Source organism: Triticum dicoccoides, chromosome 3A (assembly GCF_002162155.2).
Source record: "Triticum dicoccoides isolate Atlit2015 ecotype Zavitan chromosome 3A, WEW_v2.0, whole genome shotgun sequence".
Lineage (NCBI taxonomy): Eukaryota > Viridiplantae > Streptophyta > Magnoliopsida > Poales > Poaceae > Triticum > Triticum dicoccoides.
The window spans coordinates 560366936-560385849 of NC_041384.1; positions in this window are offsets into that span (position 1 = coordinate 560366936).

The window sequence follows — 18914 nt, forward strand, 5'->3', positions numbered from 1 at the left end:
GTGTGTCTGTATGGGGGAGCAGTGCACGTGTTTCGGCCAGAACAAGGCGCAATGCGAAGGGGAGCAGGCGCGAGCGGCGCGGCACGGCGCGCGCATGGATGCGGCCGACCGAAATGAGGCACCGCCGTGCTCGGACGGATGGCCGGCATCGCAACGGTGGTGACGAATATGCACTGCCCAGCACGGACGCGCCGAGGGCGAGCCGATGTCGAGCCCTCGACAGGCGCCGGAGAGGTGGCGACGTCGCGGTGATGATGAAGATGGCGAGACCGACGGCGAGGACGCGCCGTCCCGCACAGCCGCTCCAGGGACGGGTCGAAGTCGAGCCCCTGAGCGCTACCGGAGAGACGGCGCGACGCCGCGGCGGAGGCGATGAAGATGGTCCCGCCCGGACAGCGAAACCAGCAGCAGCGTGGTAGCATAATAGTAGTACCGCCCCACGGTGGGCGCCAAATGTCGGGTGGTAGGTGCGACATATGCCAACAAGTGGCTTATCATTGTGGGAGCCAGTAAGACATCGTCGGTGCTTGGAAACAGGATGAGGCGAAGACATGCACGCCGGCGAATCTTACCCAGCTTCGGGGCTCTCCGTGGAGATAACACCCCTACTGCTGCTCTGCGGGGTCTCTGCATGGTCACTAGATGAACAAGTAGCTACACGGTGCTCCTTGAGCTGTTGGCGAGAGGAGGAAGAAGGGCACGGCTTGCTCTCTTCTCCTCCCTATGTGGTGTCTAAGACTAGCAGGGATTGATCTCCTTTGCATGGGTGTCCCGGGGGGTTTATATATGCCTACCCCCTGGGGGTACAATGGTAATCTGGCTGGGCGTGGGGCCCAGCCGTCTATGTCTTCGCTCTCTGGCTTCTGCGCCGGCTGCTGGGGCCCGCCGGCTGGTGGGTCCCGCCAGCTACCGGCTCCTTGGTCGACAGGCAGGCCCCACTGTCCAGGGCCTTGTCGGTGGCTGGTTACTGTTGCTCAATCTTGGTGACGAGGGCTTCGCCAAGGTAAGCGTGGCTACAGTGCTGCCGTCCGGCGGGTGACCACTGTAGCCTCACCGCGTCTTGTCTCCTTAATGGAGCGTCTCCTTCGAGGGGGTGGCAAGCCGGCTGGAGAGAGCCGGCTCCGTCTTGGGCCGACTGGGGGAGGCCAGGCCGCCTTCGTGTGTCTCTCTACCCGAAGGGGCCCACCGCCCGTGGGCCGTACTGGTAGCCCGTCGTGGATGACATCAGGGTCAACGTGGAAACAGTGCTGCGCCGGACGGGTCATGGCCACCCATACGGCGCACTGTGCCAGGCGCGCTCCGGGATTCGGGGGTGGCAGGCTTCACTATAGCCATGCCCCGTCACATCGCCGTTATGTGGATACAGACTTCGAGGGTACGGTCTTGACCGCTTTATGGGAGGCCGACTCCTTGGAGTTGGCCTTCTCGCAGCCGGCTCCTCGGAGCCGGCCCTCCCGCGGCTTTCTTCATGAGGTCTGAAATCGGGCCGCCTTCCAATAGCCGGCCTGGGAGACAGCCGACCAGGGGAAGGCGGCCCCATGTCTTGGATTCTTGAGAGCCGGATCGGCTCGTAATTTTTTCAGAAAGGCCAGGGGAGCCGGCTAGGCTACCCGTGGTCACTTACTCCGACACTTGATTTGAATAAGTTGACACCTACTGAAATATCTTTGCAAATGGCTGATAAATCAACTGCTATACATGTCGGTATTTGTGATGTGCCTGTTGTGGTTGCAAACGTTACTATTTTAACGGACTTTGTTATTCTTGATATTCCCGAGGACGATAGTATGTCTATTATTCTTGGAAGACCCTTTTTGAATACTGCAGGAGCTATTATTGATTGCACTAAAGGCAATGTCACTTTTCATGTTAATGGTAATGAGCATACGGTACACTTTTTGAGGAAACAACCTCAAGTTCATAGTATCAACTCTATTGGAAAAATTCCATCGATTATATTTGGAGGTTTTGAATTTCCTCTTCCTACTATCAAGAATAAATATGATATTCTTATTATTGGGGATGTGCATATCCCCGTTGAGGTAACATAGTGTTATTCGAAATTTCTCCGGTTCCATGTCATTCGGAATGAGTTCCTTAACAAGACTTGATCAACCTTGTTAGTGGATTCCTTTTGATGAGAATGAGATGGATGAAACTCAAAGGCACAACCATCTGTACCCACCTTTTACTTTCTGTTATTTATATAAAATAAAATAAAAATAGTATTTTTCTGTTTCTTATCTGAATTATCCATGCAATATAAAAATACCCCAAAAATAAAAGTTCTCCAAATGCCCTAAAATTTAAATATAATTTTTTGGAATATTTGAGAATATTTGGCACCAAGAACACGGCACAGGGGGCATCCACCTGGCCACGAGGGTGGAGGGCGCGCCCTACCCCCTGGGCGCGCCCCGTGCCTCGTGGGCCCACGGTGGCCCTCCTCCACTTATTCCTGGACCCACACACTCCTTCTTCCTCCCACAAACACGAATATCCAGCTCAAACAAGAGTCCAAGCTCATTTTGCTGCCATTTTCGATATCCTTGCTCAAAGCACCTCTCACAAAACTACTTGGGGAGATTGTTCCTTGGTATGTGACTCCTCCATTGGTCCAATTAGTTTTTGTTCTAGTGCTTTATTCATTGCAAATTTGTGCTGCTTAGGTGACCCTGTTCTTGAGCTTGCATGTCAAATTTATATGTTCAAAAGTAGTTCTAATGCATGATATAGGCTCTAGGCACTTGTAGGAGTTGTTGCTATCAATATTGTTGAGTTTGGTTTACTTTTATTTTGAAGTTACTAAAAATTTCAGAAATTTTTCAGAGGAATAAATATGCTTAGGAAAATGTACCGAGGTGGTTCTTCAAGGAAGCAAGGACCCAGGCTTGCAATGCATGATGGTGATGAAGAACCACCAAGAGACGCTCCAGTGCGTCCTTGTGAATGGCCTTTGGGAAACTTTATGGATCGAGCGGGAATTAAGGAAGAATTTAACGCATATTTGCATAACGCTGATCTTGTGAGCTTCGAGGAAGAAAAGTGCAGCCAGTATCACTATCTCACTAGTTCCTTTGTGAGGAGGTTTGAATTTTCATCTTCACGTAATTCTCCAACTGTCCTGTTTGATCTTTATGAAAATTCTTACACTATGGACTTAGAGGATTTTACCACTGCTTGCAAACTTCCAAAATGGGGTAGTGTTAGGGGACCTCACAAATCTGAATTTAGAGATTTTCTTGCTAGTATAACTGTGGGGGAATCTAGAGATATAACACAAGCTACCATAGGGAGCATTCACTTTCCTGCTATACATTATTTTGCTCTCTTCATAGGTAGATGCATTAATGGTAAAGATGAGGCATGTCACATGTGTGTGACTAACCTCAGTATTCTTAGGAGTGATGTGTTAGGAGATAAATCTTATAATTTGGGAGCCACTGTTGCACGTAGGTTGCATCTTAATGGATTTAAGGGAGATTTCTTTGGTGGAATTTATGCAACCCGCATAGCTAATTTTCTTGGTATATCCATACGTGAATATGATATTGAGTTGCCCCCTGCTTATTTGGATTATGATGCTATGGTTCACCACCAGTTTGTCCAGAGGAATGAATCACCCCTCCAGTATTGCTTAATCTTTGACAGACGTCGTGCTGTCCGTATTACTCTCCCTACTCCTACCTTCTTTTATTATCAGGAAAAGGAAGATATGTTATTACCAGAGAGGAGGCAGATGAGTATGAGAGGAGGGCGGAGGCCGCTCGTCGCCATGCTGTAGCTCAGGAGGCGATAGCCGCTGCATCTCAGTACGACCCCAACTATTATTGTGGATATCCGCCAGGCCAGCCGTGGCCATAGACCAACTTAGGCCAAAAGCCTAAGCTTGGGGGAGAACGTATTTCTCACCGACATTATATTCATGTTCACACACTCATTGCTAGATGTCGGTGCCCATACTTTTTCATTGTATTATCCATGCTAGTTTATTTCCTTTTTATGCTTTCTTCTTGTGTGTTTAATAAACCTTAAGAAAAACAAAAAAAATGGTTGTAGCTTTTAGCCAGCTTTAATTTCCATGCTTGTAGTAGTAATTAAAAAGAAAACCCAAAAAGATTTCCTGTTCTTCTTTTGCTTGTTGGGAGCTTTCCCGTGTAAATAGTTTTATTTCTTTTCTTTGGGGGTCGATAGGAGAAGACCATGATTAAATTGTTGAAGTAGCTCTTATATGCATTATTGTTGATCTGACAAAAGAGCCCATATTGCCTTGTCTTCTCCTGTTTATTGAATGCTTGCAGATTCCAGCTTAGTCCAATGCATGTGCACTATTACTATTATTCACACTATTCGGTCGTGCAAGTGAAAGGCAATTATGACGATATATGATGGACTGACTGAGATGAGAAAAGCTGGTAGGAACTCGACCTCTCTTGTTTTTGTAAATATGATTAGTTCATCGTTCCTGATTCAGCCTATTATGAAAAACATGTTTGCAATGACAACTAGAGATCATAGTTTCTTGTGCCATGCTTGATTAGCTAAGAGCTTATAATGGTTTACCTTGCATGCCAACATGCTATTAAAATGGTTGTGATGTGGTATGATAGGGTGGTATCCTCCTCTGAATGATTTAAGTGACTTGACTTGGCACATGTTCACACATGTAGTTGAAACAAAATCAACATAGCCTTCACGATATTTATGTTCATGGTGGATTATATCCTACTCATGCTTGCATTCGGTGTTGATTAATTTTAATGCATGTTCATGACTGTTGTTGCTCTCTAGCCGGTCACTTTCCAGTCTTTTGCTAGCCTTCACCTGTACTAAGCGGGGATAATGCTTGTGCATCCAACTCCATAAACCCCAAAGTTATTCCATATGAGTCCACCATACCTACCTATATACGGTATCTACCTACCATTCCAAGTAAATTTGTATGTGCCAAACTCTAAACCTTCAAATAAATATCATGTTTTGTATGCTCGAATAGCTCATGTATCAACTAGGGTTGTCCGTATATTCCATGTTAGGCGGGTTATTCTCAAGAGGAGTGGACTCTGCTCCTCACTCACGAGAAAGTGGCTGGTCACCAGGATGCCCAGTCCCATGCTTTATGCAAACTAAATCAAAATAATTGCAAACAAAACTCCCCCTATGACTCTTGTTAGTTGGAGGCACTCGTTGTTTCGAGCAAGCCATGGATTGATGCGTGTTGGTGGAGGGGGAGTATAAACTTTACCATTCTATTTGGGAACCACCTATAATGTGTGTAGCATGGAAGATATTGCCATCTCTTGGTTGTTATGTTGACAATGAAAGTATACCGCTCAAAATATTATTCACCTCTATTTCAAAACCGAGCTCTGGCACCTCTACAAATCCCTGCTTCCCTCTGCGAAGGGCCTATCTATTTACTTTTATGTTGAGTCATCATCCTCTTATTAAAAAGCACCAGTTGGAGAGCACCACTGTCATTTGCATTCATTATTGTTAGTTTACATTGAGTATGACTTGACTGGATCTCTTTTACCATGAATTAGAATGTCTAGTTAGTCCTTGATCTTTAAAGGTGCTCTACATTTATGTTTTGCGGTCTCAGAAAGGGCTAGCGAGATACCATCTTGTTATATCATATTATGATTGTTTTGAGAAAGTGTTGTCATCCGAGATTCATTATTATTGCTCGCTAGTTGATTATGCCATTGATATGAGTAAACATGAGACCTATGCGTTATTGTGAATATGGTTAGTTCATAATCTTTGCTGAAAACTTGAATGTTGGCTTTACATATTTACAACAACAAGAGCAAACAGAGTTTGTAAAAGTTTTTCTTTATCACTCTCTGTTTGTCAACTGAATTGCTTGAGGACAAGCAAAGGTTTAAGCTTGGGAGAGTTGATACGTCTCCGTCGTATCTACTTTCCCAAACAATTTTGCCCTTGTTTTGGACTCTAACTTGCATGATTTGAATGGAACTAACCCGGACTGACGTTGTTTTCAGCAGAATTACCATGGTGTTATTTATGTGCAAAAGCAAAAATTCTCGGAATGACCTGAAACTTCACGGAACATCTTTTCGGAAATAATAAAAAATCCTTGCAAAAGATGAAGAACAGGGGGCCCACACCCTAGCCACGAGGGTGGGGGGCGCGCCCCCCTACCTCGTGGGCCCCCTGGAGCTCCTCCGACCTCGACTCCAACTCTATATATTTGCTTTTGGGGAGAAAAAATAAGAGAGAAGGATTCATCGCGTTTTACGATACGGAGAGGCTGCCAAGCCCTTAAACCTCTCGGGAGGGCTGATCTGGAGTCCGTTCGGGGCTCCGGAGAGGGGAATCCGTTGCCATCATCATCATCAACCATCCTCCATCACCAATTTCATGATGCTGACCATCGTGCGTGAGTAATTCCATCATAGGCTTGCTGGACGGTGATGGGTTGGATGAGATTTGTCATGTAATCGAGTTAGTTTTGTTAGGGTTTGATCCCTAGTATCCACTATGTTCTGAGATTGATGTTGCTATGACTTTGCCATGCTTAATGCTTGTCACTAGGGCCCGAGTGCCATGATTTCAGATCTGAACCTATTATGTTTTCATCAATATATGAGAGTTTTTGATCCTATCTTGCAAGTCTATAGTCACCTATTATGTGTTATGATCCGTTAACCCCGAAGTGACAATAATCGGGATACTTACCGATGATGACCGTAGTTTGAGGAGTTCATGTATTCACTATGTGTTAATGCTTTGGTCCGGTACTCTATTAAAAGTAGGCCTTAATATCCCTTAGTTTCCACTAGGACCCCGCTGCCATGGGAGGGTAGGATAAAAGATGTCATGCAAATTCTTTTCCATAAGCACGTATGACTATATTCGGAGTACATGCCTACATTACATTGATGAATTGGAGCTTGTTCTGTGTCACCCTAGGTTATGACTGTTACATGATGAACCGCATCCGGCATAATTCTCTATCACCGATCCATTGCCTGCGAGCTTTCCATATATTGTTCTTCGCTTATTTACTTTTCTGTTGCTATTGCTATTATCACTACAAAATACCAAAAACACTACTTTTGCTACTGTTACCTTTTGCTACCTTTACCACTACTATCATATTATTTTGCTACTAAATACTTTGCTGCAGATACTTAGTTTCTAGGTGTGGTTGAATTGACAACTCAGCTGCTAATACTTAAGAATATTCTTTGGCTCCCCTTGTGTCAAATCAATAAATTTGGGTTGAATACTCTACCCTCGAAAACTGTTGCGATCCCCTATACTTGTGGGTTATCAGTGGCTGGGGTTGAGGAAGGAGCAAGCACAAGGGAAGAACAAGACAGGCTCTCTATTTAAAGGCCCCGAATACTGGGCGTCTCCCCCGGGGTCTCTAAACTTACCTATTACCAAGGAGTTGTACACATGAGACGGTTGGGTTACCCACGCCTGCATTAATGAAAATCCCGTAAATAAAGGGACACGATCTCTGCCCTGACGAGACGTACCAGTAAAACCGCACCCCGAGATGTGGGGCGGATCGCTAGCTGACGATTGGAAATAGCAACCGAGCAGGCATGATATGATGTCATGAACAGTTATCAACAAGTTGGGCTCGTGAGTTATTATATTCTCTACCAGTATATACACAGGTCCGGATATACTTCCTTCGTCCGAAGACTATTCTGGAGTTTGGAAGAAGGGAACCCGCCTTGCAATGCCGAAGAAAAATCTCCGCGTCGGACTCCTCATCATTGAAGCCAGGTTCAGGGGCTACTGCGGGAGTCCTGGACTAAAGGGTCCTCGGACGTCCGGCCTGATATCCATGGGCCGGACTGATGGGCTATGAAGATTGAAGACCATACTCTTGTCCGGATTGGACTCTGCTTGGCGTGGAAGGCAAGCTTGGCGACCGAAGATTCCTTTTTACGTAACCGACTCCATGTAAACCCTAGATCCCCTCGGTGTCTATATAAACTGAAGGGGATAGTCCGGAAAGGACACCATGTATACTCATTACCATATTCATAGGCTAGACTTCTAGGGTTTAGCCATTATGATCTTGTGGTAGATCTACTCTTGTAACACTCATATTCATCAAGATCAATCAAGCAGGAAGTAGGGTATTACCTCCATAGAGAGGGCCCGAACCTGGGTAAACATCGTGTCCCCTATCTCCTGTTACCATCGATCCTAGACGCACAGTTGGGGACCCCCTAACCGAGATCCGCCGGTTTTGACACCGACATCCGGCCTTCACCAATGACGGAGTCCCATGTTCTGGTCGCAGTATCTTATGCCAGAGCATCCCATGCCCTTCACCGATCAGCTAAAATAGATGGTGGAGCTACATAAGGTGGCTAAGTTAGCCATGAAGGATTTGATAATCCGGCTATGGCCAGCCGAAGCTATGCCCGGCAGCTACTTCGGGCTCATGAAGCGGCTGGTGAATGCATGTCCTCGGCTGGATGTCATCAAGTGATCGGTCTGCATTGAATGTGCACGCATGGCCTTCGCCCGCTGCAATATGTGGTGGGCGAAGATGGACGCCGTCGAGCTGACCAAGGGGCCTCCAGAGGGCAAGGAGCACCGCACACCTGAGCGCTATTTTGCAGATGTCCTAGAGGGGTCTCGCATTGTAGTAACGCAGTGTGCATAGGACACTATCTTTTAATGAATGTATTCAAGTTCCTTCTACCTTGTATGATAGAACAAAGCGGATTTGCAATATAATGCTTGGTATGTTTTTAAAATTTTCCTCCTGTGCGGCCGTGTTATGTGAAATCTGAGGGTTTTCCAGTCATCAGCTTCTGCCCCCATGTAGGTAGTACAGAGGTGTTCGGGGTGGAATTTAAACAGCCTTGATCCAATTATATGGTCCTTGAAGGAGTTGTTTAGTGCAACGAACCAGACAATCAGACTATGCGGCGTTAACGCCCTCACTTAGCAATAGAAGTTTGACAATAAAAACATGGGCGCAACCCCTAGTATCCGAGCTAGAGTGCTGCAAGCGTCTAATCAGGAAGTACCGATCCTTCGCGTGATGCAGAAGAAATCTCCAACGATTTGCAACCTCCGAACAGCTGACTGGCTCTCGCCGCATCATGAAGTCAGTTTTTGGCTTTCTCTACTAAGGTGCTCCTTTGAATAAACCAAGGCAGAATCGCAGTAGTTGTCCCTTTACTACCTTAGCCGATATAGCGGAACGTAAGGTAGCAAGCACAGGAGCCGGGCAACCCAACTATTGACCAAAGACATGATTTGGAGCCAATGCATATAATGCTAAATTAGGGGTGCCGAACTATACTTATAATAAGTGTTCGGACTTTTGTTGTCATAGTGTGGGGTGCTATGAAGCCCGTAGCAAATTGAAACGCACCCGAGTGTACAAGTGTTGTTGGGGATATTACTACTGGACGTAAACCGGCCAGGAGTAGCCGGGTTAAGTCTATGAAGATTAGAAGCCCATGAAGATGTGAGGATGGTGGCGCTTTACGAAGGCCCAAGGCCCAAAGGCGGGTTAAGGCCTGTAGTTGTAAATCGACTTTCTCATGTAACTTGCATTGTAAGATAGGAAGGATAGAGACCGAGTTGGGCATGTTAACGATCCGGCCTCGGGACTCTGTAAATCGACGGGCGTCAACCTGTGTATATAAAGGGACGACCCGGCGGCGGTTTAGGGACAACACAACAGACACCAACTCGAGAGCCAGGCAAAGCGGATTCACTCCCTGGTCACCGAAACACCTACAATTCCATCACAACTAGATGTAGGCTTTTACCTTCATCGAAGGGGTCGAACTAGTATAAAACTCTCGTGTCCCATGTCCGGTTTAACCCCTTTAAGCTAACCCATAGCGATGGCTCCACGACTAAGTCCTTTCACGAGGACATCTGCCATGACAAAACCATGACAGTTGGTGCCCACCGTGGGGCTATCGTATGATGGTTTCGAGTTCTTGAAGGGCAGCTTCAAAGGACTCAAGGGATACACTGTGGCCCGGATGACTAAGGGTCGTCGCGGCAAACTCTAAATCGACGATGCAGGATGGGGTCCCGAGGCCGGTTCAATTGAATATGGGTACCGGGTCCTGCCACCTCTTGAGCACTGCGTTGGTTTTCCCCGAAGAGGAAGGGATGATGCAGCAAAGTAGTGTAAGTATTTCCCTCAGTTTTTGACAACCAAGGTAGCAATCCAGTAGGAGGCTACGCGCGAGTCCCTCATACCTGCACAAAACAAATAAATCCTCGCAACCAACGCGATAAGGGGTTGTCAATCCCTACATGGCCACTTACGAGAGTGAGATCTGATAGATATGATAAGATAATATTTTTGTTATTTTTGTGATAAGGATGCAAAGTAAAATAAAAGAAAAGTAAAAAAAGCAAAGGAAATAACTAAGCATTGGAAGATTAGTATGATGAAGATAGACCCGGGGGCCATAGGTTTCACTAGTGGCTTCTCTCAAGAGCATAGGTATTTTATGGTGGGTGAATGAATTACTGTTGAGCAATTGACAGAATTGAGCATAGTTATGAGAATATCTAGGTATGATCATGTATATAGGCATCACGTCCGAGACAAGTAGACCGACTCCTGCCTGCATCTACTACTATTACTCCACTCATCGACCGCTATCCAGCATGCATCAAGAGTATTAAGTGTCGGCGTTCTGGGAACGGGGGTCCCCAGACTTGCCTGCCTGCGGCCTGCGGCGTGGCTCAAGTGGGGGCCCAGCGCTGCCCATCTTCATCAGCTCAAGCTCAAGACCCTCGCGAGGGGCCAAGCCTCGTGGGGCGGACAACCGAAAGCTTCCTCATAGGCAGCCTCATCAGGCAGGCTCGCGAGGAGGCGAAGAAATCAAGGCAGGGGTACCTCGCAAGGAGCCCGTGACGCAAGCCATGACGATCGAGACTAGGCGGGCGCTAGCCGAGCGCCGGCCCACGCAGTGTCCTTGTTTCCCCTTTGGTGCAAAGGGGGCAAGCACAGGCAAAGGCATCAGGCAAAGGTTACCATTCCGGTGCAATGAGATCAAGACCAGCAGAGTGGCAGGACGGAGGTCACCGTGGAGCCCAAGACGGCATCATCACCAGTACTTTTGGCAGCCGAAGACCACCTTTGGTCAGGATAACTTGTACTAGATGCTCCCCTTCAAAATGGCCAATTGTTGGCGCCCTTCCCGCTCATTATTTGGGGAGAGGCCCACGGCCTCTATAAATAGAGCCAGCCACCACAGAGTAGAAGAGGGAGCGAAAGATCTGGTAGAGCCCTAGCAGAGAGAAAGAGAGGCCACTCGACTCACCCAAACAGTTCATCGCATCAGCTCAAGAGCACCTCTCGCGAGGCTGTTCTTCCCTTGTACTGTTCATCATCAGCCCCTGAGGCAATCCACCAGGCCACACACTAGAGTAGGGTATTACACCACAACGGTGGCCCGAACCAGTATAAACCTCGTGTCGCTTGTGTTGTTTGTTGTTTCCATCTTAGATCACATGAGGAGATTGGACGTAGATCGGTAGGGGAGAGATCTCCGTGCGCACCCCAGTGTTCGAACCTCAAGGGTCTGCCGGAACCCGAAATCCGACATTTGGCGCGCCAGGTAGGGGGTGCGCCGGAATCTTTCTCCCGCTGTTCGCATGTGATCTCCCGTCGTGTCCATGGCTGACGCTCGTCGGGCTCGCGCCGAGCGCCGGGCTGCTCTCGCCACCCGCGTCACCCAGACGACACCCGTCGGTGGGCGCCCTCATCGTTCCCCGTCGCCTACCACCAACGCCGCCACCGGCCCGGCGGGGAATGAGCAGCAGGCGTCATCCCAGCATCCTTCGGTGCGGCGAGAGGGTCGCACCGCCACACCATCGCTGACTCCAGCGCCGCCCGTCGTCGCAGCTCTCCTGGGTGGCTCCCAGGCACCCCCCTCGAGCCATCACGTCAAGCCGTTCACCCGCCGGATCAGCACCGCCTCCAAGCACCGGGAAGCCCCCCCCCCTCGGGCTGGGTGGCGCCCGAGGCCGATCTGACCTTCGACTCGGAGGATCACCCCTTCAACCCCATCTGTTCGGGCACACTCCCCATGCTGTGCACCCCCACCATCTACCAAGTGGCCATCACCAGGACCCTCATCGACGGTGGTGCCGGCCTCAACGTGCTCTCGGTGGAGGCCTTCAGCCTCCTCCATGTACCGCTGGGGCGGCTCCAACCCAGCAGGCCTTTCTCGGGCGTCGGAGCCGATTCCACCGCCTCCTTGGGACAGATCCGCCTCCCAGTGACCTTCGGCACCTACGACAACTTCCGCACGGAGCTGATCGACTTCAACATCGCCCCCATTGGCCTCCCCTACAATGCCATCCTCGGCTATCCGGCCTTGGCTCGGTTCATGGCAGCAACTCACCCGCCGTACAACCTCATGAAGATGCCTGGGAGCAGCGGCATCCTCACCATGTCAGGAGACACAAGGGATGCACTGCAGGTGCTCCAGCTAGTTTTCAGGGTGGCTGCGGTGGCACAGCCCACTAGCACCGACGCCCTTGAGCCCAATGCACTGGCTAAAAAGAAACAGTTATTCACCCAAGACAAGGCGGAGACCAAGAAGGTACAAGTTGACGAGGACGGGCCCACTGGCGCCACCTTCACCATAGGGGCCAACCTCAAGCCCAAGCAGGAAAAGGCCCTGGTGAGGTTCCTACGTGCAAACAAGAAGGTGTTCGCATGGGAACCTGATCAGTTAGCAGGGGTCCCAAGGAAAGTGATTGAGCATCACCTCAACGTGTGCCCCAATGTGCGCCCCGTGAAGCAGAAGGCGAGGCGGCAGTCCATCGAGAAACAAGCTTTCATCGTTCAAGAGACCCGGAAGCTAGAGGAGGCAGGAGTTATCCATGAGGTCCGCTACCCTGATTGGCTGGCTAACCCGGTCGTTGTGCCAAAAAAGGGAGGAAAGGAGCGCATGTGTGTCGACTTCACCAACCTCAACAAGGCCTGCCCGCAGGATCCATTTCCGCTCCCTCGCATTAACCAGATAGTCGACTCCACCAAAGAGTGTGACCTATTGTGCTTCCTAGATGCCTTCTCGGGCTATCACCAGATCAAGATGGCAGTACAAGACATGGAAAATACGGCTTTCCTGACCCCGTGTGGAGTGTACTGCTATACGTGCATGCCATTTGGGTTGCACAACACAGGCATGACCTTTCAGCGGCTGATGCACATCGCCTTAGGCCGGCAGCTCGGGAGGAACGCTGAAGCTTACATCGATGACATTGGGGTGAAGTCTCGTGAGGCAAGAACCCTAATACAGGACCTGGAAGAAACCTTTGCGAGCCTCAATGAAGTGGACCTATGGCTCAACCCGGAGAAGTGCGTGTTTGGAGTCCCCTCGGGCAAGCTCCTGGGTTTCCTCATGTCCCACAGGGGCATCGAGGCCAACCCGGAGAAGGTCAAGGAAGTCGAAGACATGAGCCCGCCAAGGACCCTCAGAGAAATGCAGAAGCTCACCGGGCGTGTAACTGCGCTGGGGCGCTTCATCTCCAAGCTGGGGGAATGAGTGTTGCCCTTCTTCAAGCTAATGAAGAGAAAGGGCCCCTTCGAATGGACTGAAGAGGCTGACAAGGCATTCCAAGACCTCAAGAGGTACCTTACCAGCCCACCAGTGATGGTAGCTCCGCGTCCTCGGGAGCCCCTAGTGCTCTACCTTGCGGCCACCCCCTACTCTGCTAGCGCAGCCCTGGTGGCGGTCAGGGAGGATCGCTATGCCAAGACCGCATCGACAGCCAAACTGAAGCAAAGCAGAGCCGGGAGGGCCTCGCGAAGGCCGCAACCGCAGCCAGAAAGGAACAGCCGCCGCAGGAGAACGCACTTGGAGCAGGAGAGGCCTCTTCAGGCGACCAAGCACTGGGGGCTCCGACGTTTCAAGAGACGCCTCAACCTCTGGAGGACGCAAGCTGCGCCCGCACCCTCAACCTCGTCAAGCATCCCGTGTACTTCGTCAGCATGGTGCTACGGGACGCAAGGGCATGGTACCCCATGCCTCAAAAGCTCCTCCTCGCGCTACTAGTGGCCTCATGCAAGATGCGCCACTACTTTCGAGGCCATCCCATCAAAGTCGTCTCAGCATACCCCTTGGAAAGAGTACTCAGGAGCCCCAACTCAGATGGGAGGGTTGCTGAATGGAACATTGAACTACAGGCATTTCAGCTAGAATTCAGTACGACCAGGGTCATCAAGGGAGCTTCACTTGCGGATTTCGTGGTAGAATGGGCAGAAGCGCCGGGTCTTGAGGCAGGCGAAGACCGATCACTATCCCCAGGAAGTGAAGCACCGGACGGCTGGGTCATGTACTTCGATGGGGCGTTCTCTCGGCATGGTGCGGGAGCTGGCGCAGTGCTCGTATCCCCTACCCAGGACAAACTCTACTACACCGTACAACTCTGCTTCCAACACGGAGAAAAGGTCTCCAACAACATAGCAAAGTACGAAGGCCTAATAGCAGGCTTAAAGGCCGCAATTGCCTTAGGGGTAAAGCGCCTCATCATCAAGGGTGATTCGCAGCTCCTCATCAGCTTCTCCAAGAAGATATACGAGCCAAAGGACGAGCACATGGAAGCCTACCTCGCTGAGTTTCGCAAGATGGAGAAACAGTTCTGGGGGCTGGAGTTGCAGCACGTGCCCCGCGGCACCAATCAGAAAGCTGACGACATTGCCAAGAGGGCATCTGGGCGGCTGCCTCAGGAGCCTGGCGTCTTCGAGGAGCGGCTCTTCAAACCCTCGGTGGTGCCGTCACTGTCGAGCACGGCGCAACCAAGGGAGGAGCTCCCTCAGCTGCCTGCCTCCAGAGCCCCGGTCTGCGGCCCGGCCTCAGGGGCACGCCTGCTCCTACCGTTAGAGCCTCAGGAAGGGTGTTGGATCCCGGAGCTCAAGAACTACCTGATGCAAGGGACTCTGCCGGAGAACGAGGAGGAAGCGGAGCGTGTGGCACGGCAGGCCACAGCTTATTGCATCAAGGATGGAGAGCTCTACAGCAAGCGACCAAATGACATGTCCCTACGTTGCATCTCCCGAGAGCAAGGGAAGGAGCTACTGGCGGACATACACGGCGGAGACTGCGGGCACCACTCGTCGTCACGAACCCTCGTTGGCAAGGCGTTCCATAGTGGATTCTACTAGCCCACGACGCTCATCGACGCTGTCGAGCTGGTGAGGGCTTGCGAGGCCTGCTAGTTTCACGCTAAGCAGATCCATCAACCTGCGGGGGGTTTACAGACTATACCCCTCTCATGGCCGTTCGCAGTTTGGGGGCTGGACATTCTGGGCCCGTTTCCTCGGGCGCCAGGGGGCTATCACTACCTCTATGTCATTGTGGACAAATTCACCAAGTGGGCTGAGGTGGAAGCCGTCCGCACAATCTCGGCAGGCTCCGCGGTCAAGTTCATCAAGGGCCTCGTGAGCCGATTTGGGGTGCCCAACCGCATCATCACCGACAACGGCTCGCAGTTCACCAGTAATCTCTTCAAAATGTACTGTGCTAACCTTGGAACGCAGATATGCTATGCTTCGGTAGCACACCCCCGGAGCAACGGCCAGGCCGAGTGAGCCAACGCGGAGGTCCTGAGGGGCCTCAAAGCCAGGACCTTTAAGAAGAAGCTGGAGGCCTGTGGCAGGGGCTGGTACGATGAGCTCCAGTCCGTGCTGTGGTCAATCCGCACAACTACGACCAAGCCGACCGACGAGACCCCGTTCTTCCTCGTCTACGGAGCAGAGGCTGTTCTCCCTCATGAGGTCAGGCGTCGCTCCGCACGGGTCCTGGTGTTCAACGAGACGCAGTAGGATGCCATGCGGGGGATGGATCTCGTGCTGGGGGAGGAACACCGCCGAGAAGCCGCACTGCGAGCGGCAAGGTATCAACAGGCGCTGTGACGATACCACTGCTGCAACATCCGCCCCAGAACTCTTGAGGTAGGGGATCTCGTACTCAGACGGGTTCTCTCTAGGGAGGGGCTGCACAAGCTCTCTCCCATGTGGGAGGGCCCATTCAAGGTTGTTCATGTCTCCAGGCCTGGCTCCGCACGCTTGGAGACCACAGAGGGGGTACCCATCGAGAACGCGTGGAACATTCAACATCTCCGGAGGTTCTATCCCTGAGCGAGGCCTAGCACCTAGGAAAGGCCCGGTGCCTATGAAGAAGGCAAATGCCTGTGAAGCTGTCGCATTTTGGGAAAGGCACGGTGCCTGTGAAGAAGGCAAATGCCTGTGAAGCTGACGCGTTTTGGGAAAGGCCCGGTGCCTGTGAAGAAGGCAAATGCCTGTGAAGCTACCATGTTTTGGGAAAGGCCCGGTGCCTATGAAGAAGGCCAAAGCCTGTGAAGCTCGCTGCCCGTGACACTCTCACGTAATAATGAGTGGGGCTGTACAAGCCCCAGAGTCTCCGGAGTGCCGCCCTCGGGCCTCGGGGGCTCCCGGCCACGCCCAATGGTAGCACTTAGCTTCGCGCTGGTGAGAAGACGTCGAAGACTAGAATAGGTGCCGGACGCGGCTTTTCCATTTGCTTTCTGTAGTTGGCTTGTTTATTCCCTTTGAAGTTTTATCAAAGCAGTTGACGTTCCTGGCTTGTGACTCTTTATCTTTCTCACTCGCTTGCCTCGTTTTCTCTCACACAAGTCTCGCGAGGGAGGTTCGCGGGCGCCCTCGCGAGTGTTTTCTGCCCCGATGTTTGGTGCTTTCCTATCCGAGTCCCCTGTGGGAGCGCCCCTCCCAGTCCATGCCCCACGGGCATCGCGACACGAGCGCAGGACCTGGGCCGATCGCCCCACAACCAAGACCGTAAGTTACCCCTCCTACTCCTTGCAGGGCCGAAGCGCATGACGAGGCTACGGCCTCAGGAGGCGAGGACCGCGTCAAGCCCCACCGAGCTAAAATAGTTCCCGCACATGGGAGCATGGCGCGGAAACACAGCATAGAAATAGCGGAAGCAGCGCGATGGTTAAACAACAGCAGTTCTAACACGCCCCCGCGGGGCCCTACATTACTTTCTATTTCTGCGCAGGAAAAGAAGGAAAACAAAATGGGCACGATTCGTCCTGCACCAACCCACAGGAAAGGCCCGAGCTGCTCCTGGCGCTCAGGCGGACCCCTCCTCTCGCTTCACCGGGGCGCGACGGCGGGCCGACCCACTACCTTCACCCAGGCGGGCGCGACGGCGCGGGGGTTGGTCGCGGCCACCTTTGGAGGAGCTGCTGCCTGAGAGGGGGTCGCCGAAGCTCAACGAACCCCGAGCACCGCTGCCTGTACGCCAGGCACCATCTTCAACCTGGTCAGTGCCGGGGCTGGGCAGGCGGCCGCGGTCGTTGTCTTCAGGGCAGCACCCTGCACGGCGACCATCTTCCCCGAACACCCTCACGTAGAGGGTGGCGTCGCCATCAAACTTGAAGTACAGGGTGCACCACAGGCCCAGGCCACGCGTGCGGGCAAATGTTTGCCAGCCGCATGTCAGGGCCCGTTCCCAGAAACGGAGACCTCCAGCGAAGCCCAGGAGGCCCTGCTGCAGCAGCCGTCTGCCTGGAGCTAGAAGCCGCACCGAGCACTGGCCGGCAGTTCATCTACGAAGAAATGGGGTAGCTGGAGCTGGGTGCTGGATGGGTCCACCGACCACACGACGAACTCCGGCAGCACCTCCGCAGAGCGAAAGCGTGGCCTAGGGGGACGCACACCCACGGCGTGCCCCCCGTCGGCAACCGGGCGCTCACCACCGCGCAGGGAACCGCCTCCATGGCCGCGGGAGGCCACCATGGGGACCGTGGTATACTTGCGAGGGCGGCCTCGGTTGCGCTTGGTCGGGGGGGAGTCAGGCCCTGCCTGGCGGACCTTTACTTTCTCCGCGGCCGAGAATCTCTTTGGAGCCATGGGAACAGCGAGTAGCCAAGAAGAAGAAAAGGAGCAGCAAGAAGGGACGGGCTGAAGGGGCTCACGCAGCCCCGTACTTATAGCCGGAGGAGACCAACCGTCGAGCACCACGATCGCAGGTAATCATGACCGGTCTCTCTGCATGCAGGGACTTGTCAAGTTGTGCGGCTGCCGAGGCGTCGTGGGGAAGCGCAGACGCCCACGTCCAGTCAACCGCCACGCGGCACCCAAGGCCGCAGGTTGTTGGGGCCCATGGCGCTTCGCGCTTACCCCTTCGCTTCCCTGCTAGGCCAAGCCCAGGTGCACCTTGGGCCCGGGGGCTACTGTCGGCATTCTGGGAACGGGGGTCCCCAGACTTGCCTGCCTGCGGCCTGCGGCGTGGCTCAAGTGAGGGCCCAGCGCGGCCCATCTTCATCAGCTCAAGCTCAAGACCCTCGCGAGGGGCCAAGCCTCGCGGGGCGGATGACCGGAAGCTTCCTCAGAGGCAGCCTCATCGGACAGGCTCGCGAGGAGGCGGAGAAATCAAGGCAGGGGTACCTCGCGAGGAGCCCGTGACGCAAGCCATGATGATCGAGACCAGGCGGGTGCCAGGCGGGCGTCGGCCCGTGCAGTGTCCTTGTTTCCCCTTTGGTGCAAAGGGGGCAAGCACAGGCAAAGGCATCAGGCAAAGGTTACCATTCCGGTGCAACGAGACCAAGACCAGCAGAGCAGCAGGACGGAGGTCGCTGTGGAGCCCAAGATGGCATCATCACCAGTACTTTTGGCAGCCGAAGACCACCTTTGGTCAGGATAACTTGTACTAGATGCTCCCCTTCAAAATGGCCAATTGTTGGCGCCCTTCCCGCTCATTATTTGGGGAGAGGCCCAAGGCCTCTATAAATAGAGCCAGCCACCACAAAGTAGAAGAGGGAGCGAGAGATCTGGTAGAGCCCTAGCAGAGAGAAAGATAGGCGACTGGACTCACCCAAACAGTTCATCGCATCAGCTCAAGAACACCTCTCGCGAGGCTGTTCTTCCC